This window comes from Coturnix japonica, chromosome Z (genome assembly GCF_054131305.1).
Source record: "Coturnix japonica strain WE chromosome Z, WE-NBRP24, whole genome shotgun sequence".
NCBI lineage: Eukaryota > Metazoa > Chordata > Aves > Galliformes > Phasianidae > Coturnix > Coturnix japonica.
The window spans coordinates 64939382-64953937 of record NC_140702.1 but is presented as its reverse complement, the minus strand read 5'-3'; positions in this window follow the sequence as shown (position 1 = coordinate 64953937).

Below are 14556 nucleotides of genomic sequence, written 5' to 3'. Positions count from 1 at the left end.
CTAGAAACAAGACCTAGGGAGGATAATCCTGTAATGATTATACCCCAAGCAAGATGTGGGCAGAACTGAAGTGACTACAGCTGCACTCAATGCACAGCTCCATTCAGGTGCCATCTAAATACTTTGCTCTCTGTAGCTTTGGTTTCAGAAGTCTTTGCTGCCAAGACCTGCAGCCAAGTGCAGAAGCAGAAATACTCTGATCTGAGCCCCATCATTTCCTTCTGTTTAACTGGAGGTTCCTCATAGAGCAAGATTTGGGTGTAGTTCTTGATAGAGTCTCCAGACCATGCTCTACCACTTTTAGGCAAGAGAAAGCCAAAACAGCTGCAGTCTGGTTATAAGTTTACACATCTCTCGGGAAGGGAAGTTATTGTGGGAATGTGGATTACCTCCACAGACCACACCATTCCATGGGCATTTCCTCTGGAGAAGCTGATAGGATACAGCTTACGCTCTGCTTTATTTCTGAGTGACTTATTTATGCAGATTTATTTTATTTATATTCCAACTCACATTCCAACTCACCCACATTCCAATGGAGATTGCTAAAGGAGGGGCAAAAAATGGTGAGGCAGTTAGATAGGTAACCTGGTAGATCACTTCTGTATATAAATGTAAAGTCTTGAAAGAATTTCAGCATCTAGATACATCACTGTGCCAGCTTTCACTTTTCTGTTATTCTCAGTTGTGAAAACTCCCTTGAAAGAAATTCCCCTGGTGAGTCAGCTGGAGACTGCTGTGAACCAGGATAATTCCAGTCAGTCTCTTCCTGTCACATTTTGGAGTGAAATTCCCTCACTGGCTGATATTGCTGCCTCAGAATGCTGCTCCAGTTTCAATATTCAGATTCAGTAAGTTTATTTCAACTCCTCTAAAATCAGAAGAATCACTATTAATCGTTGTAGGCGTCTATATACAGTCAGTCTTGCCCTTACTACACTTTTCTCCAGTGCTTCCAAGCCCAGTTCACTCCCATTCCTCCAAGAAATGCAAACAAGGCCTTCCAGTAAAAGAATCAGTTTGCTAAGACTGGCTTTTCCCAGGTCAGAGTTAGGCCAAAATTAAGGGGCTTTTCAAAAACTCATTTCAGGCCTTGAACTTGTACCCTGCGTAGTATCATGATTGCTTCAGCTTTCTGTTTCTTAATTGCAAGTAAACTTTGGCCTACAAATGGTGAACAAATACTATGTATGTATTGCTAGAGGCTATGCTTATAGAAATGAAGGATGCTTGTATATATATATTGCTGTGATAGAATATGCTTACACAGAATGCACTACACCTGGGGTTTATATCAATGAGTTTTGTTTTGGTCTTGTTTTTTCCCCAGTCTTCAGACAAGAGTAGGAGAGTCTGTAGAGCAGTGCAGGCAGTGACATCTGTGAAATCACTATAAAAAGGTACATGCTGAGATAAATGAGTGCAGACAAAGAAAATTTCTGGTGTTATCAGATGGTAAAGGCAAATCATCGGGGCTGCGTGATTAGTTTCAGTAAATAACATGCTCTATCCTTCAACTGGATAACAGAGTTCTGAAACTAGGAAGACTTTCTAAGAATTAAAAAAAAATCAAACAAAAAACACCAAATGAGAATCTGAAGGAAAAAAAGTATTTTGGCCAATTGAACATAGCATGAATTAAGCTATCTGTGCTGAAAGATGAGGTAGCACAGAGCATCATCATGGGACAAAGTAGCTGAATCCATAACACCTCATGAGACAGCCTTGTCTTTCCCAAAGTCTTTGAAACTGGGATCCCCAGTGAGAGAAGCAGAAACAGGAACAAAGAGGGTGACAGTCAGGAGCTGAGATAAGCCAAGAAAGCATGGAACGTACATACAGACAGACAGTGCTGTCCTCTCCTACACTGAGCTGTAAAGTACAACTAAGCTCCTAGGAGTTTCAAGCATCATCTCCTGTGACAAGTTTATCTCACTAGATTAGAATGTAGGACAGTTTGGGGCTGACATTTAAAGCACCTTTATCTATCCATCCGAGGAAACAGCAGGCTCATAAAACAGGCATTTACTGATTTATTGCACTCCTGAAACACCACTCTTCATATTGGGAATACTCACAAATAACCCTTGTCCATCTAGTGCATACAGCAACAGCAGAAGTTAACTTAATATTCTGCAAGAGCTTAAATGCCCAGAGACATCAATCTGATCATGTTTAATATGTGATTTCTCAGTTGCACACTTTGGGGATGAACTGTAAGCTGTCTATAGTATTAGCAATCTAATAATATATTTTGTGATTTTATTGAAGGGGATAAAGACTCAGAAGGAAGAGATACCCCCGTATATCTGCAAGGATACTGGAACAACTCCCAGTCAGCCAAAGAAGGGACTTCTTCAATATGGCTATTAAAAGTCATCTTTTACTTGTGTAACCACTGAAATGTCAAAGCTTTATTAATAACAGCATATGTTTCCAAGAAGCCATTAGTACTTGAGAGGTAATAATCATACAATCATCGTCATTCGTAAATACTCCTCTAAGCCTGAAGGGAAGTCAGATTACAGATAAATATTCTACATTCTGGCATCTGCATCACGATAGATGGGGTGAGCAGAGGGAGCAGGTGGAGTCAGATACCTTTGCATCACACTAACAGGAGCAGAGTTTCTTGCTTTAGGATTTTTAAGACCCTGTAAGTCTTTGAGCAGGTGATGCCTGGACAGTTTGTGTGCACAGATATGGCCAGTGATAACCTCCTGTTTCACACTGACAGGAAGGTGTTCCCAGTATCAGCAGGCTGAGCTGCTATTGCTTTTACTGGCAGGTATACTTCTGAAATTTCAGAATATTTAACTTTTAGCCTTCAGTGTTTTGTTTTTCAATATAAGACTTATTCCACTGAATAAAACCGCAAAGATCTGACTAGAAATGATCATCAAACAACAAATATCCATCTTGCGATAGGGTACTTAAACTTGTATTGTTCTGGATTTGGATGATGAACTCAGAGCTAAGAAGGAACAAAAAGCACATTTGTAAGAAGGAATTCTGAGCTGTTTTTTTTTTTCAGATTTCTTAGTTTGGAATCCAGCATTTAGCTTAGCTGATGGGAAGGAGATAGCAATGTAATGAAGAATGATCTGTGTGAAAGACTCAGCTCTTGCAGCTGAGTTCAGGAAAGATCTTATCCCACAAAACAGGGCAGAGGGAAATGAGAGCCTGGAGTTGGTCCGTAAGTAGTTCTGCAACAGCTGCTGCCCAGCCCCAGGGCACCTCAACTGCAGAGGCAGTGCCTCACTTATCTTAGAGCTCCCCATCCACCATGCGCTGAGTGCCAGTCCCAGAAGGGAAATCCATTGGCAGACAAAGTCAGAATTTATGTTTCAGTATGTAACAAATCTCAGATTGCCAGCAGTTATAACCTGAATTTTCAATATGCTCATACATATACAGGTGTGATGGAACCACAGAATCACGGTCAGGGATTGGAAGGAAGCTCCAGAGGTCATCTAGTCCAATCCCACTGCAGGTGCAGTGATGTTGTGCATGGTCTGTGCTCTCAACAGAAGAATACTTTGCAAAGAAATCATTTATTTACAGGATAATCCAAATCTTCTAGGTAACAATCTTATCAGAACAAGTATCAGAGATTGCTGATAAGGTCACTGCAGTAATCTCCGTGTATGAAGTGTAGGGAGATGATGGCAAGCTGTCACTCTCTCTTTCCAATTAAATGGAGAAAGTAGTGTCTATAGTTAATTACATCAGTCTGCATATCTCATTAAAGATACACAGAATAATTTAATTTTCCTTTCACGTCAATGAAGAAAAGCAAATATTGCATCACTTAGAAACATGTCTTGCATAACCTATTGAAATTTAAGCTGGAGAGAGGTATCAGCATGCTTTTCATTTAGAGCACCAGCCTTACACCAGTAAATGAAAACCCTGCTGTGGAAAAAGACTTGGGTTCTGGTGGATGGAAAGCCAGATATAAACCAGAAGTATGTTTGCAGCTCAGAAGGCCAACAGTATCCTGGGCTGAGTCAACAGAAGGGTGGCCGCAGGGAAAGGTGGGGATTGTCCTCCTTAGCTCTGTCCTTGTGAGGCATCATGTGGACTACCTCTCCTACAAAGAAAGATTGTGGCTTGCTCAGTCTGGAGAAGAGCAGGCTCTGGGGAGGTCATATTGTGGCCTTCCAGTACCTGAAGGGAACTTCTTAGAACTTTTATACAGGCAGAAAGTGACAGGACAAGGAGATATGGCTTTAAACTAAAAGATGGGAGATTTAGATTTACTCAGAGGGTGGTGAGGCATTGACGCTGCTGCCCAGAGTGTGGTGCCCCATTCCTAGAGGTTGGATGGGGCCCTGGGCAGCCTGAGTGGGTGGGGGCAACCAGTCCACAGCAGGGGTTGGAAATGAGTGGGCTTTAATGTCCTAAGCCATTCTGTGATTCTAGGAAATAACAATTAGAAGCTCAGACGCGTTTTGCTCCTGAGCAGTCAACATCCAGTTGCTTGCAAGGAGCTCCTCCTGCGCCACTCCACGGCAGCTGCCAGCCTCCTCCTCAGGTTCAAACCTCAGAACACCACCTGCTTGTGATGGCTTTGCTACACAGTAACATGAACATAAATGGACTGTGTCACAGCCAGGGGCAAAAAGAGGACAAGAGCAACACAACAATCTAGAGAGAATTTCCATAAATCTTAGTTCTTTGGTCGCTAACCTGTGCAAGTCATGGTTTTATGCCAGTTGAAGGCAAAAATAATTAGCTTAAAATTGTAACAAATCTGGAGAAGAGCTTTCAACTTCCCATCCTCAGCTCTGCCCCTTCATCACGGGGTCATTACTCTTAAAAACTGTCCTGGTGATGTGACAGTAGATCATGTAACATGATTAATGTAATAGTATTAATGCGCTGCCGGGGGACCTCAAATAAGATCAAACCCTCATTGTTCAAAGCTGCACACAGGCGGCCTCTGCTCGAAGGAGATGGCGATTTAATTAATGGGGGCACAAAGAGTGCAGGGCTCTGCAGTGCTGCCCAGTGTCACCCTGCGGTTCCATGGGGCTCCAGGCACCCATGCTGGCACACCTGCACTCTGCTCCCCTCTGTGTCTTGGGTGGGCTTTGTCATGTGTCAACTTGAATTTGACTGCATTCAATAGAAGAAATTGAGAATGTGCATGTGCACACACTCTGTGTGCAGCATCAGTCTGTGCCACTGCAAAAGACATGGCACAAGGGGGTTGCTGCTTCTGCACTGTGTTTTGCCAGCTGCCAGCAGCACTCACTGACAGACTCAGAGCAAAACATGAACCATGCTGTCAGCCGCAGAAAGGGAAAAGAGATGAGGCAAAATCTTTTGTATAGAATTGAATTTCTCTGTGGTTTTAAATAGCAGTGGTACAGGGCCAACTTGAAAGCACTGTGGCAGACATTTGTGCTGTAATATTTGGTTTCAGACACTCAGGGTGACCTCCTTCACCTCAAATCCACAGGCCAGGAAGGGCAGCACTGCAGCCTCAGCAAGAGTTACCTGATGTAGGAGCAGCACACAAGAATTTAATAAAATCAAAGCTCATTAAAGAAGCACAGCCCCATGGCATCTATCTTCAGATACAGCTGAGGTTTCTTCCCTCCATCTTGACTGGACACTTCTGGCTCTCATTTACTCTTTGTAAATCCAGAGTGAGAAGATGGGGGACAATTTCCCCAAGAAAGGCAGACATCTGTATTAGTTACCAGCACTTTCTGAAAGGCTGAGCTTGTTGAATGTTTCCCGTCCATACTTGGTTTTTATAGCCCTTTTGCTCTGTGTTACAAACTTGAGCACTGTCAGCAGAGATTTCTGTGAGTGTAACTTAAACTGTCCCAGTCAAAGTAAGTCTGCAGAGCTATCCTTAGCCACGTAAATCAGTCTTTTGGATTAACATTCCTGAATAACCACCAGCTGTTAGTCCCAGATTTATCAGCTTTAGTAGGACTTTTGACACCATCTGCTGTTATTTCTTATGAACAACTGGTGGAGGATGGACTAGGTAAGTAAGTGGACATACTGTGGACTGGCAAGTGGCTGAAATCCCAGACCTATCAAATTGTGCAGCACCAAATCCAGCTGGATACCGGTGACTATTGGTGCATTACAAGGTTGAAAATGGGACCAGTACTGTTTCACATCTTCATTAATAACCTGGGCAACGGGACTGAGTGCTCCCTCTGCAGGTTTGCACTGGGAGGAGTAGCTATTTTTTTCCTATTGCTTCAAGTTGTTGTACATAAGGACAAGTTACCCAGAGAGGTGGAAGAGTCTCCATCCATGGAAAAATTCAAAACCCAACTGGATGTAATACTGGTCAACCTGATCAGGGAGACTGGGTTAGGTGGTCCCCAGAGATCCCTTCCAAAATCAACCACTCTGTGATTCCATGAATTTTCCAGGAGGTGATTAAAAAATAGACATAAATAACACATATTGCTTCAAATATAGGACAGAAATCAGCAGCAGATAGCTGGAAGCAAATTGAGCTGGGGACTGAAGAAGGTATTGTAAAAAAAATGCATATTTGTCAGACAAAAATAAACCTGGTGTTATTACCAGAGCCATTTTCGAATCATGAATTGCATTCATTCAGACAAATCTTGTCCAGGGGATGATGAGCTGAACATCTGAAACCTCAGTCAAAGTTACCAAAAGATTCACAAAACTGTTTTGTGGCCACAGATTGCATTTCAAACTAAATAAATAAATAGATAAATTAATTGAAAAGCAATTATGTTTTTGTTTCTGGTTTCAAAAATTGGAGAACTTCTGTTTATGAAAATCCTTACAGATCTTCATGAACTGCCCTTCAATTTAATTTAGTCCTGTCTTTAAAGGAGCTTGGCTTGCTATTTGAGGTAGGAATTACCTACATCAATTGGTTCAACCCATCATTTTAGGACTCAGATCTCAGATAGCAATTTCATATGAGTAATGATTTGAAGTTGATTATGTTAATGAAAACACCCAGTGCCATATAGCAGATATACTGCAAAGGCTATTCAACAATAAACAAGAACAATGAATTAAAGCATTGCTCATCAGTTACCATGTAGTTATTCTCAGATCTTTATGGGGGGAAATGTAGGCTTAGAAAGGAAATTAGACAGAGGAATTCACACCACCATCTCAGGAACACGTTAAGTGCTGTTTTTTAGTTGTTGCTATGACCAGACACAGAGTCAGACAGATGCAAACAGCAGCTCAAGGCTCTGACAGCTTTCCAACAAGAATCACAACGTTCTCAACACCTCACTTTTAGAGGAAAATGTTAACTATGACAATACACAGGTGTGTTTTTTTCCCACTGGAGAAAAATCACTGTCTAGTAAAATGTCATTTATCATAAAACACGTCATTCTGAAAAAAAAGAATTCTGAGCTTCTCAAGGAGCTGAAAAATCTGTCTTTTGTGAAGTCTCTTTCTATCCATTAAAAATCAGTGCGACTCTCTGGGTCTCCACTGCCCAGAGATTCAGAGTTCAGTTGCTATGTTGTAGTCTAGCAGCCACTGACATTTGAAATAATACTGAAGTAGCATCTGATATTATTTCATATGGAAGGTGGCATTTTCACTCATAAAATGGCTGAGCAAAAGGCAAACCCAGATCATTGGAGATAATGATTCCCACACTGCAAATTCAGAAGCAAGCTACTCCTTATTCAGTAAGATGTGGAGGTGGCAGAGTGGGGCAGTGCTAAGTCCTTCACTGAGATATGAAATTCCTTCTTTTATAAAGATCACACAAACTTCAACTTCATTTCATCAGTAAACAGCAACTCCAGGTGCTTTGAAGTCATCTGTGGATGACCACAAGGCTATGGCTGCACTTTGCATCACACAGATCTGAGGAGCATGAGGGTTTGTACCAAGGTCACCCCTCACCTCTCACCAACTTTCAGTGCTCTCAATTGCCCTATTCTTTCACCTCCAAACCAGCAGCTGCTGGATCAGCATATAAAACAATGTACTTTCCTTTCTAGGCTGTTACTGGAGCTGAACTGGTCTCCCCAGTTCAAGGCAGCTCTGCTCCTGGTTTCACCCACTGACATCTACAAGGCTGTTTGCACAGGGTGCCAGAGGCAGCGAGGCCTGTCGACTCCTAACCTGGTTTCACTCTGCAAGAGTTCCTGAAAGCTGTTCCTTGGGTAAATCTGGGAAGGTTCTGATTTAACCAGCACCAGGTCTTTGGTGTGCTGGTAGACTGCTCCAGGGAGTGCTCAGGGAACATCTGTGAGTGGAAGACCTGCATCCAGATGTAGTTTTTTCTTTGCTGTAACAAACTTCAAAATGACAGAACCATGAAGAGAGACCATGAAGATCCTGTTAGTGCTCTCTGTCCGATGCAGCCTGTGGGTCAGACTCCTCCTCTGTCACTGCCACACCGACAGTTCACAGAATCACAGCACCAAAAGAGAATTCTGCAGACCAGCTAGTCCAACCCCTGCTTAAGAAATTCCCTGGAGTGCATTGCACAGGAAAGCATCCAGGTAGTTACTGAATATCTCCAGAGTAAGAGATTCCATGACCCCCTTCTCAGACTTCTCTTCACCAGGCTGAACAGCCCCAGGTTTCTCATCCTTTCTTCATGCAAGAGATGCTCCAGACCCTTCATCATCTTCATGGTCCAAGTCCCAGGAGTCTCACTACTCCCAAGCACTGCTCTGTAGTTGCTTGGAACTGCAACTGCTTAGTTTGTGAAATTAATCCCTAATTTTAAAAGTGCAGTTAAGACTATCAAAAGGCAATACAGAAGCATGCCATGCAGTGAATCTCAGGCAATGAGAATGTGAAATCACAGAATTTTCATCTCCTCAATAACAAAGCCTCCATGACTCTTACCTTCCTAACAGATACTGAGATTGAAGACATCTCAAAGCTGTTGTCAAGCATGTTTGGACTGTGCGTTGGAATTAAAACGTCAGGCAGAGGTTAGATCTGTGGATTTCAGTATCTTGGTTCTTGTCTAACCAACATAGCATCATTACGGTTGGAAGGACCTACTAGATCATCAAGTCCTACTCCAGCCCATCCTCACCTTGCCTACTAATCACATCCCTCAGTGGCATGTTTCATAATCACCTCCATGGACAGAAGCTTCATTGTCTTCCTGGCCAGCCTGTTCCAACACCTCACCACTCTTTCTGAGAAGACATTTTTCCTAATATCCACATGGCTACAAACTCCTTTTTGTCAGCTGTAGAGAGTGATAAGGTCTCCCCTGAGCATCCTCTTCTCTAGCCAGAACAATCCCAGATCCAAAGATGATAACTCCCCCCCAGTAGACAGTAGAGTTGGTTGGACTGAACAAATGGGTACACGTGAAAGTTTCTCTATGTTACATTTTGATTTTATAAACTAACACTGATAAAAATAAGAACACTCAGAACTGATTGTAAAAACAGAGAAGCATCAACCAGACACTTTTATTTCTGTGGAGAGAAGTTTGTGGGGTTTATTTTTATTTTTCTGGCCATTAAGTGTCTTTGTCAGTGATCTGGAAGAGAAGAAAGAGTGAAACAGCACATGAGAGTGGCTGTTTGGACAGGATGAGGGGAACATGTGGTAACAAAACATGAGGTTAATTTGGAGTTTCTGCCATCTTAGCAGCCCAGTTCACAAGCAAACAACATACATTCCTTGATTTCACCGGGTACAACCCCAGGACAGTTCAAATTAAGAACATAACCTTCTTTTGGCTGGAACTGTTAATGACACATCTGTCTGCTGATCAGCAGCCTTAATTCACTAATGTAGAGGTACATGATTATATTTATTCACTAAACAAAAACAAACCCAGTGAATAAAGGTGACAGAAGATGGGAAGGAAATCAGCTCCCTGCATAGGTCTTGTCTGTGGCCGACTTTGTGTTTCATGTGCAGCACATTTTCTTCTCAGCAGACAAATATGAGCTGAGGGGATTGGGGCAGTGGCAACTGCAGAGGATACACAATGTTCTCTCCTCACTTATTTTATTGTTTCCCCTATAAAAGTTCCTCAGAGGACACATGAAGGTTCTGTGTTTGTGGAAAGAGTGGGACTCGGTCAGACATACCCCATAAATCTGTTCGGGGACTCCCAGTATTTGCTAACAGGGCCGATTCAGCACACAAACTTGCTTCGGCCATCAGCTAGTGAAGCACACTCAGTGAAACCAACAACGTTCCTCTTTGTGCTCAGTAGATTTCCTACATGAAATCAGCATAGTTCATCTGACAGCCTGAAAATAAACGGCTTTCATAAGTAACTGATTCTCTCTCTGTTGACCGGTTAATTATCAAAAACAGAGATCACCCGGAGTCAAGATGAAACAGAAATATTTCCCAGTGCACCTTGCTCCTTGTTCTCACCTATCAGCTCTAAATACCACACAGTTTGTCTCTTAGTGCCACTTTAATTATCACTACATAATGAAAAACGTTTTGGAGGGGTCGGACTGGGACGTGGAAGACACTTGCCACTCATGCCAAGTCCCAGCAAGACCTGTGATCCAAACACAAGCTCTAACAAACTGCCCAACATTGCTTTTGCCTTGTGAACAGCATCCTCCTGCACTCCCACAGGAAAATTTCACTTCAGCAATATCAAAATGAGCAGGTTTGACACCATCTGTGACTTTTCACTGAACCTAACAAAGTACAGAAGGTTTCTAACACTCCATCCAATAGTCCTTTCTTCAGTGAATAAACTTCTGAGCATAATTAGTCCCTGCTGGTGCTGTTAAAACTTCTGTTTCACACAGAGGAAACCATTCTGCACCTGGGGCATGGGCTGCTACCTGGGAACTGTGACTGTTCAGCCTAAGAAGAGGAGGCTCAAAGTAGACCTTATCATACTCTACATGATGCTGTAATGAGGTAGGGGTGATCTCCCAGATAACAGCAATAGGATGAGAGGGAATGGCCACATATTGCACCAGGGGAGGTTCTGGTTGGCTATTAGGAAAAGATTCTTCTCTTAAATTGTGGGGAGGTATTGGAACAGGCTGCCCTGGGAGGTGGTGGAGTCATCACGCCCGGAGATACTCAAGAAAACTGGAGATGTGGCACTGAGGGTCACCATTAGTGGGCATGGTAGAGATGTTTGGCCCAGATGATCTCAGAGGTCTCTTTCAACCTTAGTGACAGTATGTTGTAAAACTTCACCTCTCATCTTTATTCAGCTGCTACAGCTTCACACCACACTAAGGGTCTTGGACAGGGCAAGTAATGGCAATAGGATAAAGGCTCCTCAAACACAGCTTCCTTTGCATCATATCAGTCAGTGAACTGAGAGACGTGGGCTGCTGAAATGGTTTGCTGAGGTCAGTGGAGACTGTGATGTGTGTTTTTATCTCATCTTCCTTTTGAATACTGTGAGGATTGAAAGATACATCTTCCATTTGGAGGATGACTGCAGTTCAAGGATCCTGGAGCTAACAGAATGAGTGCTGAAGAGATGAAGGAGCAGCATATCAAAAGCCCCAGCATCTCTGCAGGGGTTTTTCCCTTGTCCTTCAAACAGTGTGTTGCTTGTGGGAGGAGAGCAGCAGGTTTCATTAAAACCTAGTTAGCCAAAACTGTACTGGCATTAATTACCAAGACCTATTTCAGCTCCTGTTAACTTCAGAAAGGTCTGTTTGTGGCAGCATTTGCTCTGCCCAAATGCATGCTTAGAAGACGGAAATGGTGAGAAACGAAGTGATTCAGAAGCAATAGAGAACTGTGCAGGGAGCACTTGCTAACAAGGGGGGGGCATCCAAACTCCTGGTTTATGCTGCATCCTGAGGATGCCCATGGCCTCCCCTCAGCTCAGATGCAGAAATGTCATTTTACACAGCCTCAAAGCCAAGTTCAGCTGAACTCACCCTCAGATGGGCAGGAGAAATGCCAATCCCCACCAGCCATTCCCACTACTTTGATTCGTAGCTGCTGGGTGCAGGTTCTGGGCAAAGGATTTGCTTTTACCTCGGGGCAGAATCTCACGGGCTTTTCAATGCCTCAGTTATTGCATAGACATGTGGACAAATAGGGCTGTGCTGTTCCCATGAAGCTTTGGAGGATTAGCGACAAGAACACACTGAAATGAATTAGCAGTTTTCCTCTGGAGAAAAACACCATTCAGTTAGCATTCAGATAGTAGGAGCTGCAGCAAATGACACCAATTTCGTAAGCCAGCATTGTTTGAGACTGATTCAAGCTGCCATACATTATAACATGACAGTGCATTTTTACTTCCAGAGCCAAGCAACCAAACAATACACTTCAAAATGAACACAGTGGATAAGAGGTAATTTGTTCTCAGGCTTCATTAGTTCAGCTATTGTATAAAACAGATAACAGATGCAGAAGAATAGACAGAAAACATAGCCTCCCTGTGCCTGCCATCTGTGTAAATAAGTGTGTGGGGAGTTTGAAAATTCACTGCAGTCCCATTCACAAGCAGCCCTCGTGAATTTATAATAAAACTTTCTTTCTCATAGGTCACAAGAGGAATCAGCTTCTCTCAAACTGGAATTTTCTTAATGGCAGTTTTCCATTAGTGACATGTTTGCCAGAATTCCAGCTGGACAGCATTCCCAGTGGGAATCTCCTCTAATTCCAGCACTGCCGTAGAATGGTGCTCTTTGACCAGGCAGTCTGGCAGGCAGGAACACAACTGTAGTATTGCAAGACTACACCGGGTACCTGCTCACACCCCAAGGACCACAGCTGCAGCAAAGCCATGCACTGCCTTGACACAGTCATGTACAATGACCCTTGGCTCTTAGGAAGGGCTTAAACAGGCTTACTGCATTTATTTGAAATTACTCACGCCCTATGTACATCACCCTCCCTCACAACCTGAGGACACTGGAATTGCTCCCGTACTTCTCAGCAGATCTTAACCATTGTCCTTCTGGGTGTGCATGTCTGCCACGTGCATCCAAATGGCCACATGAAAGCCAAATACTGTGACCATTTACAGCAATTTCTATCCCAGATTATTTAAGTAATAGTGTATTCCTGCTAAAACCTCCATGGGTAGAAGAAGTATGGGCTGCGCTCACCCACCTGTTTTTTTGGTACAACGGTTTCTGCTTGAAACTTTCTGTATTCCTGGTCAGTTTTATCTGCCACTTGCTTAATTACCCTGACATTACCTTTGCTTGAGTGATACTTTCAGGAGCTGTTCATTGTTTGGGTTCACTGTCAGGGAAGAGGACAGATAATGGGCTTTTAAGTCCTGCCCATCACCATCAGCATCCATGGGATGTGTTCACATACCATGTACTCTTCCACAAAGAAATTCACGTAAGAGCCACAAGATCAATACTGTGTGTCAACACTGATGTGCTGTTGACTAAGCAAATAAGTGGGGATGAAAAATCCATGTTATTTTCTGAGAGGCAGCATACAAATTTCTTTTCAAAGACTGCATAACAAATCCAAGACAGGAAAAGCTCCCCTTCAGAGCTGATATATTTTCCAGCAAAGTCCAGAGTGATATTAGAAAAGGTACGTCTGTATTTTTAATGCAACTAAGCCAAAAGGCAGAATTTGAAAGGCTTATAGTTCTGCAGTTTTAGATGCACCTGATAATACAAGTAATGACTTCCAAAAAGGACGTTACTAGACTTCAGATGCTGTGGTTGCTCTATTATAGCACAGCTATCAGGCTGAATTCATAACTTATTTAGAAACAGTTATATTCCTCCACTATTCAGTTTTGATTTGCTAGCCTGAAGACACCAACATTTGAATTGCACAAACTAGCTTAGATTTATCTTTTATGTTTTAGTTTATAGCCTCCAACTCTTAGTAATTGCCAGTGAATGTCAGCTGAGTCCATCTCTGGTTTTTCCACTGTGGCATTTAGTATGGGGATCTGATATAAAATATATTTTCCCAGCATTTTCCCTTCTTTTTATAGCCTACAGTGCCACAGAACATCAAACCCAGCACCAAAACCAAAGAAGATTCAGAAATCTAATGCAGAGAACACCGTTATTGAACACCATTCTGCACAGGGGCTGCGTAGCAGCTCCTCATCTGCCATGAGATTTTCTCCAGGAAATGTTTCTTCCATGCTTCTTTTTAATGAGGTCCTTTCCAGAGGCAGCTCCTCTGTAACCTCAAGGCTGCGCTCCCTCTTGCCCTGCACCTGGCCAACCCCTAACACCTCTGTAATGGAGCTCAGGCAGGCTGGTTTCTTGCTGGCAGACTGCTTGATACCCTGAGCAGACACAGAAGTAGGCTCTTCTGGCATCACTACTGCAGTGGCAGCTCTCTGCAAAAAGAGGAAGTTTCATTCTGAGCTATGTCCTCTTGCTGCTGCACTGACCTGAAAAGGCTTTGTTCTCTGCACTGACCCAAATAAATCATTACAACAATAAGACACAGAATTGTGGTGAGTTTTCTGCTGAGCCCATGAGCCCTATCAGCTCACAGACAGTGCTCGAAGACAAGCAGCACGAGCTGAGGTGTAGAGCACTTCTGGTGGCAGAGTTTAATCCAACTGAAGCTAATTGTTCAGTGAATCTAGCTGAGGGCAGAGAGCTGCTGAGAACCATCTTCTCAGCTGCATAT